Source organism: Eutrema salsugineum, unplaced genomic scaffold (genome assembly GCF_000478725.1).
Source record: "Eutrema salsugineum unplaced genomic scaffold, Eutsalg1_0 scaffold_20, whole genome shotgun sequence".
In the NCBI taxonomy this organism is placed as follows: Eukaryota; Viridiplantae; Streptophyta; class Magnoliopsida; order Brassicales; family Brassicaceae; genus Eutrema; species Eutrema salsugineum.
This window is the reverse complement of record NW_006256828.1, coordinates 365,518-380,194: the sequence shown is the minus strand read 5'-3', so window position 1 is coordinate 380,194 and position 14,677 is coordinate 365,518. Positions and strand designations below refer to the sequence as shown.

General features: G+C 34.2%; 1 pseudogene; it reads right to left on the bottom strand.

The window, feature by feature from the left end:
• Window positions 1–2,077: 2,077 nt before the first annotated feature.
• LOC18016316 lies at window positions 2,078–2,930 on the bottom strand (annotated as a pseudogene).
• Between the last annotated feature and the right edge of the window lie 11,747 nt (window positions 2,931–14,677).

The following is a 14,677-nucleotide window of genomic DNA, read 5'->3' as shown; positions in this document are numbered from 1 at the left end:
GTGGTGCACCAGCCTAGAAGCCCAACCAAAATCCAAGTCGTAGAACTTTAAAAAGACACCCAACGGTGACTCGTAAATCTCTTCCCATTCATCCTCTTGTAGAGCTGACTTTAGTGCAAGGACCAGCCTATAATCATCAGCATAATAGCCGATGCTTTTATCCGGGACTGGCTCAAACCCTTAGGTGTAAAGTTCTAGGGAATTCAGAGGCCACCATTATCTAACAAAGATTCCTGCATCAACGGTAACAAAGCTCTAATGAGAAAAACGGTTTGAAACTATACACGAATGAAGTCTACATTTTCAAAATGAAGTCTACTTTATCAAAATGAAGTCTACTTTATCAAAGTGAAGTCTACTTTATCAAAATGAAGTCTACTTTATCAAAATGAAGTCTACTTTCCCAAAATGAAGTCTACTTTCACAAAAAGAAGTCTACTTTCACAAAATGAAGTCTACTTTCACATTCTAAGTACAATCCGAGTCGAGAAGTCTACTGAAGCCAACCGAAGCAATCTTAACATAAAAAAAAAGTATATGAAGCAATCAAAACATCATAAATACTGCATATGAAGTCTACAGAACCCAACCGAAGCAATCAATACATGATAAATACTGTATATGAAGTCTACTAAAACAAATCATCGAAATGGAATCTACAAAGTTTATAGTGTTAACCGCCTTTATTAGATGAAGTTGGCGTCGAGAAAATACAACCAGATCCGGGAAAAAAACCTAAGTCAAACCCGACGGAAAAAATTACAGGAAGATAGAAGAAATTTAAGAATTGCTAAGTATATAACTTCGGAACAACATCTACTAACCGTTTTGAGGTAGGAAATGACGTTAACCTCCAACGGCGAAAGCAGATCTGCAAAAAAAAAAAAACAAAACCCTAATTTCAGATCTGGAAACTGGGGGTTACGAAAACGGAAAGGTGATGAATACGGAGGAGTAGGGAAGCATGGAGGTGTGGTTGGAGAAAGAAAACTTGCCTGAACGAGTTTATCGGCGGCGGTTCTGTATGTCGGCGGCGCCGGAGCAGAGAAACAGAAACCGCCTTCGACTTTTTTTTTTACACGAACTTTCGACGGTTTTTTTTAACGGGATCTGTTAAATTCATATATATAGTCTGGTAATTCCGTACGGTTCGGGTAAGTTTTTTCGGTCAAGGTTACTAATTTTCCGGGGTCTAGGTAAATTTACCCGGTTAAAGGCAGTTTCTCTTGGTTAAGAGAAGTTATTCTCGGTTTAATTTTGGTTTAAATTTCCGTTAGGTTAATTTATTCGGTTTAGTAGACTTCAATATAGAAGTCTACAACTTTTAAAACCTAAATAATAAATTTACTTCTACTTAATTTAAAAACATACATTTCCATTTACCAATATGAAAAAATAATTTATGTACATTTGGGTTACGATTACGGAATTTATGATGGTAAATTTGATATCAAAATAATTTTTTAAAAATTTTAAAATTAAATTTACAGATTTAATTATTTAGTAGACTTCATTTCGATAAAATAAAGTCTACTAATAGACTTTATTTCGATAAAATGAAGTCTACTAATAGACTTCATTTTCACTTTAGTAGACTTCGTCAGGGAGTAAACGGTAATTAGGACATCCGTTTTTTGTTTACTCATACAGGATTAAATGGTCTTTTCACTACCCCTTTAGGTTATTTCTGCCAAATGTTTTTTCAGGGGTCTACTTTTGTATTCAAAGTCAAGTTTTGGGTTATTTTTAGCAAAAATCCCTACAAATTATGAACAACACTTGGGTTATCTAGTGCATTTACTTTAAAATTAATTAGTTATTCCTTTTTGGTTTAGAATAAGGCAATTTCCTTTTAACTGAATTGTTAAGGTTCTATGCTATAAATATGTATGTCTAGAGAAATATATGATTATCAATAAAAAGAAGACGTTCACACAGAAATTCTTATTTCAAGTTTATTATTTCTTTTGCTATTCTGAGTTCAATTAAGGGTTCTTCGTTTACATACCACAATTCCAACACGCCTCTGCTACAAATTTAACATGAATCAACAATTCTATACTGTAAAAGTGAACAACTATTCAGATTTTTTCTCTCCATGAATAAGAAACTCAAAGATTTTCTCACGAGCCAAGCTACATCCAAATTGCACAACACCATCGCACCGTCCAGTCTCTCTGTCCAGGTCAACCAAAGTCGAGCTCAAACTCTTTCTTTCCTTCTCTAACCTGTCATGGCTAAGGCCACAGACTATTTCTTAACGGCTAATTCTACAGTTACTCTAATTGACCTCTCGACCGCTTCTAACCTAGCAACGAGTACACTAATTCTTTCAACTTCTTTCAATGCAACCATCATCTCTCCATTGTAGTCATCGCTATCTTTTCTCTTTTCAAGGTTTCTGTCGTTTTTTTTCCACTTAGAAGCAGCGAATGTAGTGAACGGGAACAAATCCAAAAATCCCAGCGACAACTTTGCTCAGAGACACTACAACAATTACTGGAGCGAGTAAAGCACCTGCAACGATGACTCTAGTTCCTCTAACACGTCTTAGTTTCTTGTCAATTTCCTTCATCGTTGTCTCTAGCTTGACCATCATGTTTCCTAGGTCTTGATCATCACACTTGTAGTCTCTTTGATGCTTGTCATACAAGGCAGTGAAATTTCTAAGATCCTGCATCGTTTTCCTGAAACTAGAGTTTAGTGATTCGCCGTACGTAATTCTTCTTTCTCTTCTTCAAAGTCATGCAAGGACTTGTTAATTAATGAAAATTCATCATGTTGAATGTTCTCTAGACAGTTTTACACTCGCAAAGTTCCGAGACCTTTTTGCTTGTCTTGAGAAGAAGAAGCAACTCGGGATCTTTGCGAAAATTGGTTTGATAAAACTCGATGAAGTGCTTCGAGACATCTTCGTCCATGTTTTCCATATGCCAATTTGTTTTAAACTAGTAAATCATTAAAATTATGATAATTTAGATAGATAATTTAGATATCATCAAAAACATCTATTTTTTTATTTATATATTAATTGAGGTTCAAATTGCAATAGAAAAATTCCCCATTTTTAAAAAAAAAAATTCACAATTATTACTAGCTTTAATAATTAATCAAATTCAAAGCAATGTATTACTATTACAAACTGAAGTAATTGATTCACATGTTTGAAATTGATCTTAAATAAAAATGTGTCCAATCTATGCACAAATGATACTAAAAACATATATGAATACATTCAATGCCTAATCATTTAATACATTCAATATTATAATATAAATAACAAACTCATATTGTATATTTTGGGTAAGGTTGTCAAAATATTCAGACAATTACACAATAAACATTATATATATATATATCACCTTTTTCACATAGTTAAGTTTGATTGGTTTTTAATTTAAATCTATATACAAATAAGTTTATTGTATATCTGTTATAACCTATTATAGGCGATGTGAGGTGTCATAAAACGCTTTTGATATTAATTTTTCGATCCATTTTGAACCAAAATTTATTCTTTTTTTTTTTGAGCAACAAACAAAATTTATTCTAAGAACAATAAAATGTTCTTCTCATTTTGATATTATGTTAATTTTAATGATTTCCTAGTTTAAAACAAATTAGCAATGGTTAAATTATCCATATCTTTATATATTATTTGGACTTCGATTTCAGCATCCTAATCCCACCGCCATTAATGTCGCACATTGATGAGGAGTTGGAAGAGGTTCATGACAGAAAAATCATCAAAGGATGAAGTGACTATAAATGCTGTAGGATCATGATATATAGATTGAGTTTTTTCCTGTTTTCCTTTTTACTATTTTTTTTTCTTTTTTTTCTATTTTTCCTTATTTATAAGTATTTCTTTTTTGTTATGAAAATAAATATTATATGGATGTTTATTATGAAACTCATTATCAGATGAGGTTTAAAATATTCTATTTATTTATTTTCTCTTTACTTATTCTCCAAGTTTAGCTTGTTTTCCAAGTTTTTGTAATATCATATCATATAAGCTCCTCATTGTTCATAGATAAGACACGCAATATTTTCTTTCTTTTCTTATTTCTTTCTTATTCAAAATATGTTATCAACATGATAGTTTTTTTTTTTGTCTTCCACCAAAAAAGTAAAATTTAATTTTCTGTCTATGTTTATATTATTTCAGGATGATAAGTAATACATTTTCTCAATCAAACGTTATAGTAGGCTATGTCTCCATGATTATGATCTTATAGTAAACTAAGTTTGATCATATGGTAAACTATGTCTCCTCAAATTATATTTATATGAGAATAGTTTTCGATGTTATCGATGCTAATTTAGGATAATAATTATTGATTGTTTGATCTTTGTATCTTATTGATAAATAGTTTTGTTAAAATTCATTAGAAACCGAGATTTTGTTAAATGAAGCAAAAACGATTTTTAATCAATTATTTCTGTGATATCTATTTGTTTAACCTAATTATTCTGTGACAAAATTATGTTTGATAAAGTGGATCTTATAATAAATTAATTTCTTAGTATCATGTTTTGTGCCATCGATTTATTATTAGCTTGATTAGCAAATAGCAATTGCTTGAATTGATATCACACTTATCAAATTATAGTCGACTGTTTATTGTTTTGCTCATTGGCCATCGTTTCTGATCACTTTGTTAATACCAATAATGATTTCTCGCTTAGAAGCTAGTGGTAGTCATTAATTAATTGTTTATAAAAGAAAATTTAACCATGATAAGGGAATCGTTGGCTTTATGCCATATATTTAACTCGTCGAAGTTTATTGTCTCTTATCAAACCAGTACTATAATCGATCACTATACTTCAGCACTTAGGTTTTAGGTTTTCTTATAATTCATGAGATCATAAATGTCAATTGCTAAAACTGAAGATATATAACCAATTATCTGTTCCAATTTACCAGAATGATGATCAAAATCCATTAATCTACTCAAATCTTTCGTTGTCTTTTTAAACCCTTAATTTACTCATCGGAAACTGACTCCATCCATAGATTTGAAGCAACATAAACTTACATATACCTTACGAAAAAATATAAACTTACATATACAAAAATTGATAAAATGTAATCAGGAGAGTAAACCAAATCGAAGTAGAGAAGAAGAGAGGAAGAGTAAAGCGGTTCTTGAACGTTCTTCAAGATCCTCTGTTTCAGAAACAGAGGAATCTCCACAGACTCTTTCTTCGAACTCCACTCCGCAACAGACCAATTCTGTTGTATCGTATCCGCACGCGAGGTTACTTGGGTAAATGTGTCTAGGTGGAGCTCGGAGATTCTTGTTTGAATAGAGGTGAGATCGATATGATGTTTTCGAGGTAATATTACGAGGTCAAGTATACGAGGTAAGAGTTGAAGATTTAAGTGTAAAGTTTTTCAGTCTCTATTTTAGATTACGGATCCCGTAATAAATGAAATTACAAGGTTATTTATAGTGTTGAAATTAGGTTACATCTCGGTCAGGCTAGCTTGGGCGGCCGGGTAGATAGACCTGACCGACCGTCTATTAAAACGTCATGCTGGCGAGCTGTTTCATCTGTGTCGACGTGGCGAGCTGTCCCGTCCATGTCGAGGTGGCGAGACGTCCCATCCGTGTCGAGGTGGCGAGACGTCCCATCCGTGTCGAGGTGGCGAGCTGTCCTTTTGATATGAAAGGGTTGTCTCCTCGAACGACCTCGTTTTACTCTTCGCGCATGGACTTGTCGATCTTTGATCTTACTGGGCTTCCATTTCGCTAACGGACCTGAACGAAATTACAAAAAGGGGGCTGTGCTCAGCCCACCTACAACAAATTCCAATCTGTTTAATAATGAGGATCATCCAGAGAACCCGTCAAGAAAAGAGATCAACAGGTGAGCTTCTTCTCTGGTTCAGATTTGGGAAGCTAGGTCGCAAAAAGGAGCTCAAGTGGTTAGCTAATCTCTACACGGTTTCGAAGTTCTCGTCTTCAGGTACTTATCTCTGATCCAAAACTGGTAATATAATATAATACATTACATTTTAGAGATAGTTTAACTTTATTACTTTCTTTTTTATCATTTTCTGTTGCTAATTAGTATATCCTTAGAGTCCGAAGTGTTGAAAGGTGCATTGCGATTCAAGAAAGACATCGGCTGAAATCAGCATTATATGCAAAACGGTCTTCTCGAGGGTCTGCAAAATGATGAATCTCAGGTTATGATTAGTTCATAATTCTTCCTTTTTCGGGTATATTAGCAGTTTTTGAAGAATATTAAACCAAACTATATTGATTTATCGATGGAATCAAGATGCAGGAGAAGTTATAAGACAAATAACGAGAGGGGATTCGCAGGAAATCTGAATACTGCTATAGAAACTAGAAATTCATCTATATTGGTATATCTCTGAGTGAAAAAGGTGTGTAAAACGGCCACTAAAACTGCAGATAAGAATGTTTTGCAAGAAACAATGGCCAAGAAAGCTGCAGAAGAGGGAGAAGGATCAAAAAAATATGTGGAGATAGCTATTGTGAAGGAAAGTGTAGAACCGAGAAAGACTACATTGAGTATCATAGAGAAGGTGAATCTTTGGGATTCCAGGGAAAGAAGTATTAGGAGGAAAAATATAGAGGACACAAAAAACAAAGACAAAGTTTCAAGAAGAGTCATTGATGTGGAGGAGAAGAGAGAAACAAAGAAAGTGCAAAGAAAGTAGAAGTTAGTAGTCTTGACGAAGGCAAATCCATGGAGATTGAGGAATATAGAATTAATCCTCAAGAAATTACATCAGCACTGAGTTTGGATAAAAGAAAGGAAAAAAGAATTTGAGAGTCACGTATCTAGAGAAAGTGGTAAAGAGGAAAAGTCTTCACAGAAATTGAAGAAACATTGAAAGCCGAGAAGCAAGAAGAATCAGAAGCATTTTGTTTGATCCTTGAATCACCAATACTTCTAAATGGTTGGGATGAAATTGAAATGGAAGATGAAGATGATGAAGATTATAGTGGAGAGACTGAGTATTATGATTGGGTTAGCGATAAATCGCGGCCACAAAGTTAGTGGGAAGATCTCAGGAAGCAAAGGGAGCTCGAGGTTATTAGGAAGTATTCAAAGAAAGATGATATTCAGAAAATGATGAAGAGGTTTGTTATAAGAATCAATTCCTTTTTTCATATATCAGCTTCACCTTTTCGATGATTTCTAGATGTGTTTGCTTTTGTTGGACGGTTTATAGCTTCCTGGCAAGTGATTTTCGTGAATATATGGATACAGTTTTGATCTCACACGTGAAAAAAGGTTACAAGTGGATGGTTGACTGTTCAGCACGGTACCAAGAGAAACTAAAAGAGAATGAAACAGATCTAGAAGATAGATCTTGAGACTGTAATTGTAAACAATGATTTCAGTCTATACTCCATGAAGAATGCGATTCCTACATCGATTTTCAAAGATCACGATGATGTGGTTACATCTCTGTAACTTTCTTCAAACCGTAAAGATCATGAGAACATCGCTTCTACTGTGAGTTTGTCTCTGTTTTTTATGTCAGTAATGTTACAAGTCAGTGAAGTATCAATTTTTCATGTTTCCCACAGAAAATAAAGCTGGTATGTGATTTCAGGGAACAAATTATACAGCCTTAAGAGAAATGATGGAACTATAAAGCTTAGTCAAATCTTGCTTTGATTTCCAGAAATCCGAAGCACTTTCCTCTGAGTAAACATTCGCAAGAACTATTCTTAACTCAATTAAAAATCCGTCAAGACTATCTCAGGTTCAGTATCAGATTCTCTGAAAAGAAACTGCTCTGTCTGCTTGAAAATATCTGTAGACACACACACTTTTTTTTTTTTTTGGTCGAAAATGTTAAGATTTCATACCAGCTTTTAAGATTTTACATTGTTGTGGAGAGACCACTTATTACAAAAGAAGAAAGAGGAAGAGAAACAGAGGAAGAATATTAGGGAAAAGGAGACTAAAATAAAGCTCGAGCAAAGAAGGATAAGAGAGGCTCCTGGCTGGAAAAGAAAGGAGCCGGTCCCTTATCATCCTGTCGACGGCCGCACGAACGACCAAGACCGGGGAAGAAGTGGCGGAGAAGATCCTGGCGTTGCGCTCCCTCCAAACCGAGAACAGAACCGCCTAGAACACAAGCTTTGCAATGACCTGAGTGCCTGCTGCTCCGGAGCTAGAACGGTGACCAACCCAATCCGCAACAGCGTGAAGACCCTGCGGAGATCCATTCCACAATCTTCGCGAGAAGAACAACCATATCTCCGAGGAAAAAGGACAATGGAAAAATAGGTGATCATGATTTTCCAAAGCCGAGTTACAGAGGACGCAAGATCCGTCCACATTTACGCCCCACCGAAGTAAGCGATCCTTGGTAGGCAAGCGATGCAGCATTGCCAGCCAGGAGATGAACGAGCATCGAGGAATTTGTTCCTTGAACCAGACGGTTTTATGCCAAGAAACCGTTGGAGAAGTGATCCTCATGTGATTCCAGGTAGCTCTCGATGAGAAATGGTTCACATAAGAGCCAGAAGCGCCACGCCAAAGATAAAAATCGGGTCCGTTATCAGGATTAGACGGCGTGACGGTACTGAGAACAATCTGAAGAGTCTGGGCATCCTGGGATCTAGCATTTGGCAAATGCCAACCATCATTGCGGGTTGCACAAGCGACAGAGGCAGAGATGCGAAGGCGGAGCTGACGAGTACCAGTGGCTCCGAATATAGTGTGAAGCGGTCCCAAATCCGTCCAATAGTCAAACTAGAACGATGCAGTTTTTCCATCACGAACCACACACCTTAGAAAATCAACTAGCATAGTCTTGTGTTGAAGCATACTCCGAATAGTAGGAGAGAATCTATTAGCGTCCTCCACCTGCCAGAAACTCTTTCGGTGGAAAATGTAGTTTTTTAACCACGCCACCCACAGCGATCCGGAAGAAGAAAAGAAGTTCCATATCTGCTTAAGCCTGAAAACAAGCTCAAACTCCTCTAGAAGACGAATCCCAAGACCACCTTCCTCCTTTGGTTTACAAACATCTGACCAAGCAACTCTAGCGCCCACAGCAGAGGATGTTTTATTTTTCCATAAAAAAGCCGAGCATAAGGAGTCAATTTTTCTGTAGAAACTCTTAGGCAAGACTAAGACAGAACTCCAAAAGTTTACCATTCCGTATATAACTGAAGAGATTAGGCGGATTTTACCAGCAAAGGAGAGGAGTTTAACTGTCCAAGAGTGCAGTTTCTGGGTAATGCGTTCCAAAAACGGCTGCAGGGTAGCCAGCGAGATCCTAGAGGGGTTCAGCGGAAGCCCCAAGTACCGAGTGGGAAAAGATCCAAGCTTGAAACCAGAAAGGTTACTAAGCATATCCATAGTCGTATCATCGAATCCACCAAAGAAGATTTCCGTTTTTGAGACATTCATGTCCAGCCCGCATAATGATTTAAACTCAGCCATAACCTCTTTGATCCCAAGCAGCGACTGAATCGACCCATCAGAGAAAACAAGAAGGTCGTCGGCGAAAAGCAAATGAGTAATCCTAGGATTCTCACATTTAGGGTGCAACCTAATCTTATCATTATCCACAGAATTCTCAAAGAGTCTGGATAGGGCTTCCATTACCATAATGAAAAGATAAGGAGAAATGGAGTCACCTTGCCTTAAACCTTTCTTTCCAGCGAAAAAACCAGCGAGATCACCATTCACACATATATAGAAGTGCGGCGAGGTGATGCATTCTCTGATCCATGTCGTGAAAATGGGGGGAAAATCCTGAGCCTGGAGGATTTTAAGTACGAAATCCCAACACACCGTATCGAAGGCCTTTCTGATGTCGACTTTAAGCATGCAGCTCTTCTGACAGGACACTTTATTGTAGTCCCGAATTAGTTCAGAGGATAAAATCACATTCTCACCTAAGCTCCTCCCTTTGAGGAAAGCGGCCTGGTTAGGGCTGATACACTGCTGGAGCACTGGTTTTAGTCTGTTCGCTATCAACTTAGAGATGATTTTGTAGACGATGTTACAACAGCTAATAGGTCGATAGTCACCTAGCTTGCATGCTTTAGGCGACTTTGGAATGAGAGTAATCGCGGTGTTGTTAAGATCTTTCAGCAACCAACCATTCCTAAAGAACTCCATTACAGCACCAGTGACATCTTTACCGACTATGTCCCAAGAAGCACGGATGAACTCAACAGAATAGCCATCCGGTCCTGGGCTTTTGCTTAGGGGCATGGAGAAGACAACAGCTTTTACCTCCTCCGGAGCAACAGCCTTTTGAAGGGACTGTTTCTGCTCATCGGAACATCTGAAAGGTAAAAGAGCTTGGAGTTGACTAACTGAGCAAGGGGAGATAGGCAGATCTGTTTGCCCGATAATCCCTTTGAAGTATTCTGCAGAGTAGGTTTTGATCTCAGCGATCGATCCAATCACACGGTCATCAATGTCTTTTAGGAAATGGATGTAGTTTCTAGTGACCCTCTCAGCCACCATACGGTGAAAGAAGGATGTGTTTCTGTCCCCCGAGTGCAGCCATTGTACTCTTGATTTTTGCCTGTAAAACTTCTCCTCAGCCGTTTTCAATTTATTCCATATTTCCCTCGCCTCCTTCTCCTGAGCGGCAACCAGAGGGTCAGGCGCCGTAAGAAGAGATCGCTGGAGGTCGGATAAGATAGATTCCTGCTCTTTGACTCTATTCGAGATACCACTATAGTGCCTTTTGTTCAAACTCTTCAGATTCCTCTTTAAGCACTTCATAACTCGCACAAGCTTGAATTGCAACGAAACAGTAACATTGTCACAGTCCCAGGCATCCTTGACAATATTAGCAAAAGATGGGTGGTCAATAACATGATGAAAGAACCTGAAAGGTTTACGAAAACGCTGCTGAAAGAACCGTGTGTAGATACCTATACACACACACTTCTGTATAGGTATCTCTCTATCTGCTTGTATAACCTAGAAAGCGATTGCGGTTAAAACGCAAACACTGTAATAAAAGCATGGTTTTGTTTTGTAGGTGTGGACATATGTCCACGTGTCTGAAATGTGGTCATGAGCTTCAGTGGAGTAGTAAGAATTTAGAAATGTCCGATCTGTATGGCTCCAAATGTAGATGTTGTGTGACTTGTGAGGGCATTTCTTGATTCTTAGGGCTCAAGAGAAAAAAATGAAACATATAATAAAAAATATCAAATTTTAACTAATATTGTAAATGTAAATTTTGTCAGTGAAATATCTGATTATATATGCTTCGTATAGTTTTGTCTATGCTACAAACGTTTCATGTGTATATATATATGACAAGAATGTAATATATTGACCGCAAACGACTTTCTTGCAAAAGGACCTTAAACACAAGTTTTTTCCTTTCATCTCATGCAAATCACACAGAGCCGGTAGCTTAATTAATAAATGGGTTGCTGACAAAAACTAAATGTTTGTAATTTGTAATTTGTAATTTGTTTAATTGTTTGCTATATATTTTAGGTTTAATTTGTAGTCCGTAAATATGTTTTCTCTAATTGATATTTTCATGCAATTAACTTTAATGACCAAAATTGTAGCAAAAACATGAAAATGATATAGTTTGAAATAATTAAGGGATCCCCTTTGTAACTACTATAGATATAGATTGGCTAGAGACAAAGTTTTTAGATTGCCCAACACCGGTTGGACATATCTCTCGAAGAGTTTCTTTCATCCTACTTAATAAGCTAATATATATATATATATATATATATGAAACTTTTATATTATATAGTTGAATGTACTCAACGTTTCGTAATATATATTTATCATTAATTTGATCATGACATATGTTAATATAATAATATAAATTTTTTATTATTAGTTATTTATTTTTAAGATGATAGTATAACAAAAAAAAATGATTTTTATAAAATAAAAATTATAAAAAATACAATTAGAGAAAATAGAAACTAAAAAATCTACCTAAAGTTCATAGAAATTACAAAATAACATCTGTTATTGTGTATTTTGAAATTATAATATAATAATTCAAGTTTTAATGTTTACTTTTCGTCAATAGATTATTTATAAAACATGTCAGAAAATTTTAATTTAATTTTTGCTTTTTTAGAACAATTCAATTTCAGAATTAAAAAGAGTTGATATTTATATTTAACTTATATAAAGTGTGATATCTATTTCTAGAACTTTGTCTTTCATTTAAAAGAGATTGTTTCTGGAGTTAACTTTGATTTTTCTTAATTACATTTTAGGAAACATTTTACATGGAATTACTAAATATTTATAGAAGAAATAATATATTTACATGGAATCACAATATCTTTATACAAGTTCATATTACGAGAAAATACTTAACAATTTCATTAAGAAAGGTGATTTTTGTATTTATTCGTAAACCAAACAATCCATATGAAATGAATGGGTTTTTCACATCTTCACATCATTTATATGAACCAAGTGTTTATGGTTTAGTGATTGAGAATTATAATTTAGGAGGTATGGCGTACGTTCACATCTTTAGCCAAATCCCAAACTAATCTCCAAAATCCATGATAATTTGAGTTTTCTTACCATTTAAAGCGGCTATAATAATTAACTACATGTGTATCTGGTGGAATATATATTATAGGTGACAACAGGCATTACATTATGTATCATTATCAATATATGTAATGTCATGATATTATATGGGGCAAGAAAGGTTTTTGGGCGAAGAAAAGAAAGGAGAAACTATTTAAAGCTCACTAAGAAGAGATAATGAAAAAATATTTAGAAGAAAAAAAACTTAAAAATTTTGTTAAATGTTATATCAAGTCACAAGAATTTCTTTTATATGGTTTATTCATCAACACATGGGATGTCTCCTCCTCGTGATTCTATTTAAAGAACCACATCCCCATCTTTTCACTTTCTTCTTTGTTTCTCAACCTTTTTGTAATATTATCTTCTCATAAAACATCAAACATTAATAATTATTAAAGGAGACTACCGTCTCTATTAAGAAAGATAAAACGAAGAAGAAGAAAGAGTTGACGTTTGAAGAGACTTTGGTTGTTCGGTTGTCATCCTACAAAGCTTCAGCTTAACTTTAAATAATCAATTTTTATAAACCACTTAATTTCTTAAGTATTCAATTATTTAGTTTACTCATGTGATGTGTTTCGGATAGTGTGGTAACCCATTTGGATCTCATGGATCTCATGGCCCGTTGACTCGAGTTCGCTCGAAGCTTATGGTGTCCGTTGAACCGTTGAACCAGAGAAAAGTCCACACTATAGCACTTCGGTGCGTTCCTACCGGGGCCGACCGGATCAGTCGATAGGATTTATCAAAAAAAAATGTGATGTGTTTCGCGAAATTTTTTTCCAACAAAAATTTTTTACATAGGATTTTTTAGAATATTCGGATAAAATTACAGAATTTTTAGAATTTTCGGAAGAACCAAATATTATTTATTTGCGTGTATATAGTTATTGTATCTGATCCATACTCAAATAATCAGTGGTTTAGTACTTATATGAATCAAATTACAATCATTTCGAATATCTTTCTTGCAATTATCCTTAAAAGCCTTTATTGTATAAATTTTGAAGGACCATATATGTAGATAAAGGCTTAAATGTAAGCTTTAGCTTAGCTAAAAGATGAGATTCCACAAAAAAAGCTGGAAGCTGGTCCATTGTTACACAGCTTGAATCCTGGGACCAATTTCATATTTATATTCTTATGCCATCTTTTTCCTCTCAATTATTTATATACATATCATTTTAGTCTTATACTATTTCTTATTCCATATAATTATTTGTCAAATTGTCACAAGCTTGGCTTTGCAGCTAAATGAAAATAGCGAAAAACTTTTATTTTATTAGTGTATTATTTTTTAATGTAATTAGTTCACGAGAATGCTTCTTCTACTCGAGGCCATCTATATGATTTGTGTCTTAACTTTAGAAATCTTTATATATGGATATCACATTGTCTCATATTAATTTAGCGGATTAAAAAATTTAAAATCATTGTAAGAGAATAATGAACTGTAAATGAGGTTGTAGGTGTAATAAATAAGAAAAAGAAAAGATTTGATCGTGAAGCAAAATTGTCATGCTGGATCTTAAATGAAAGGTCTCTCTCAAAATTATAATTATAACTAAGGCACTAGCAATATCTTATATATAAAAGTTGCTTAACTTTTTTTATATGTTTGACACATCAGCATTGGAGAGGTTGACACTTGTCACTTAAATTTTAATTAATATTAAATTATAAAGCACTTAAAGAATATGAAAAGTTTGTTTTATTAATTGACTCATAATTAACATTTATATTAATGTTAAACAAACATTTATGTTATAACAGATTAAAAATATTAATAGATATGTATTTAATTTTTATATAACTGTAGATTACTTAATAATATTCCAGATGTATTTTAAATTAATTTTTTAAAATTATTTATAATAAAATACTAACAAGTAACTAATGAAATGATGATTATATTTATTTTAATTTTTTATTAATTAATTATGAATTAATATTTGTGTAAATATTAAAAAAAATTTATGTTATAACTAATTAAAAATATTGAATGATACTTATTAATTTTAATATAACTTTAAATTATTAAATAATATTCAATATGTATTTTAAATTAATATTTTAAAATTTTTAGAATGAAATATTAACA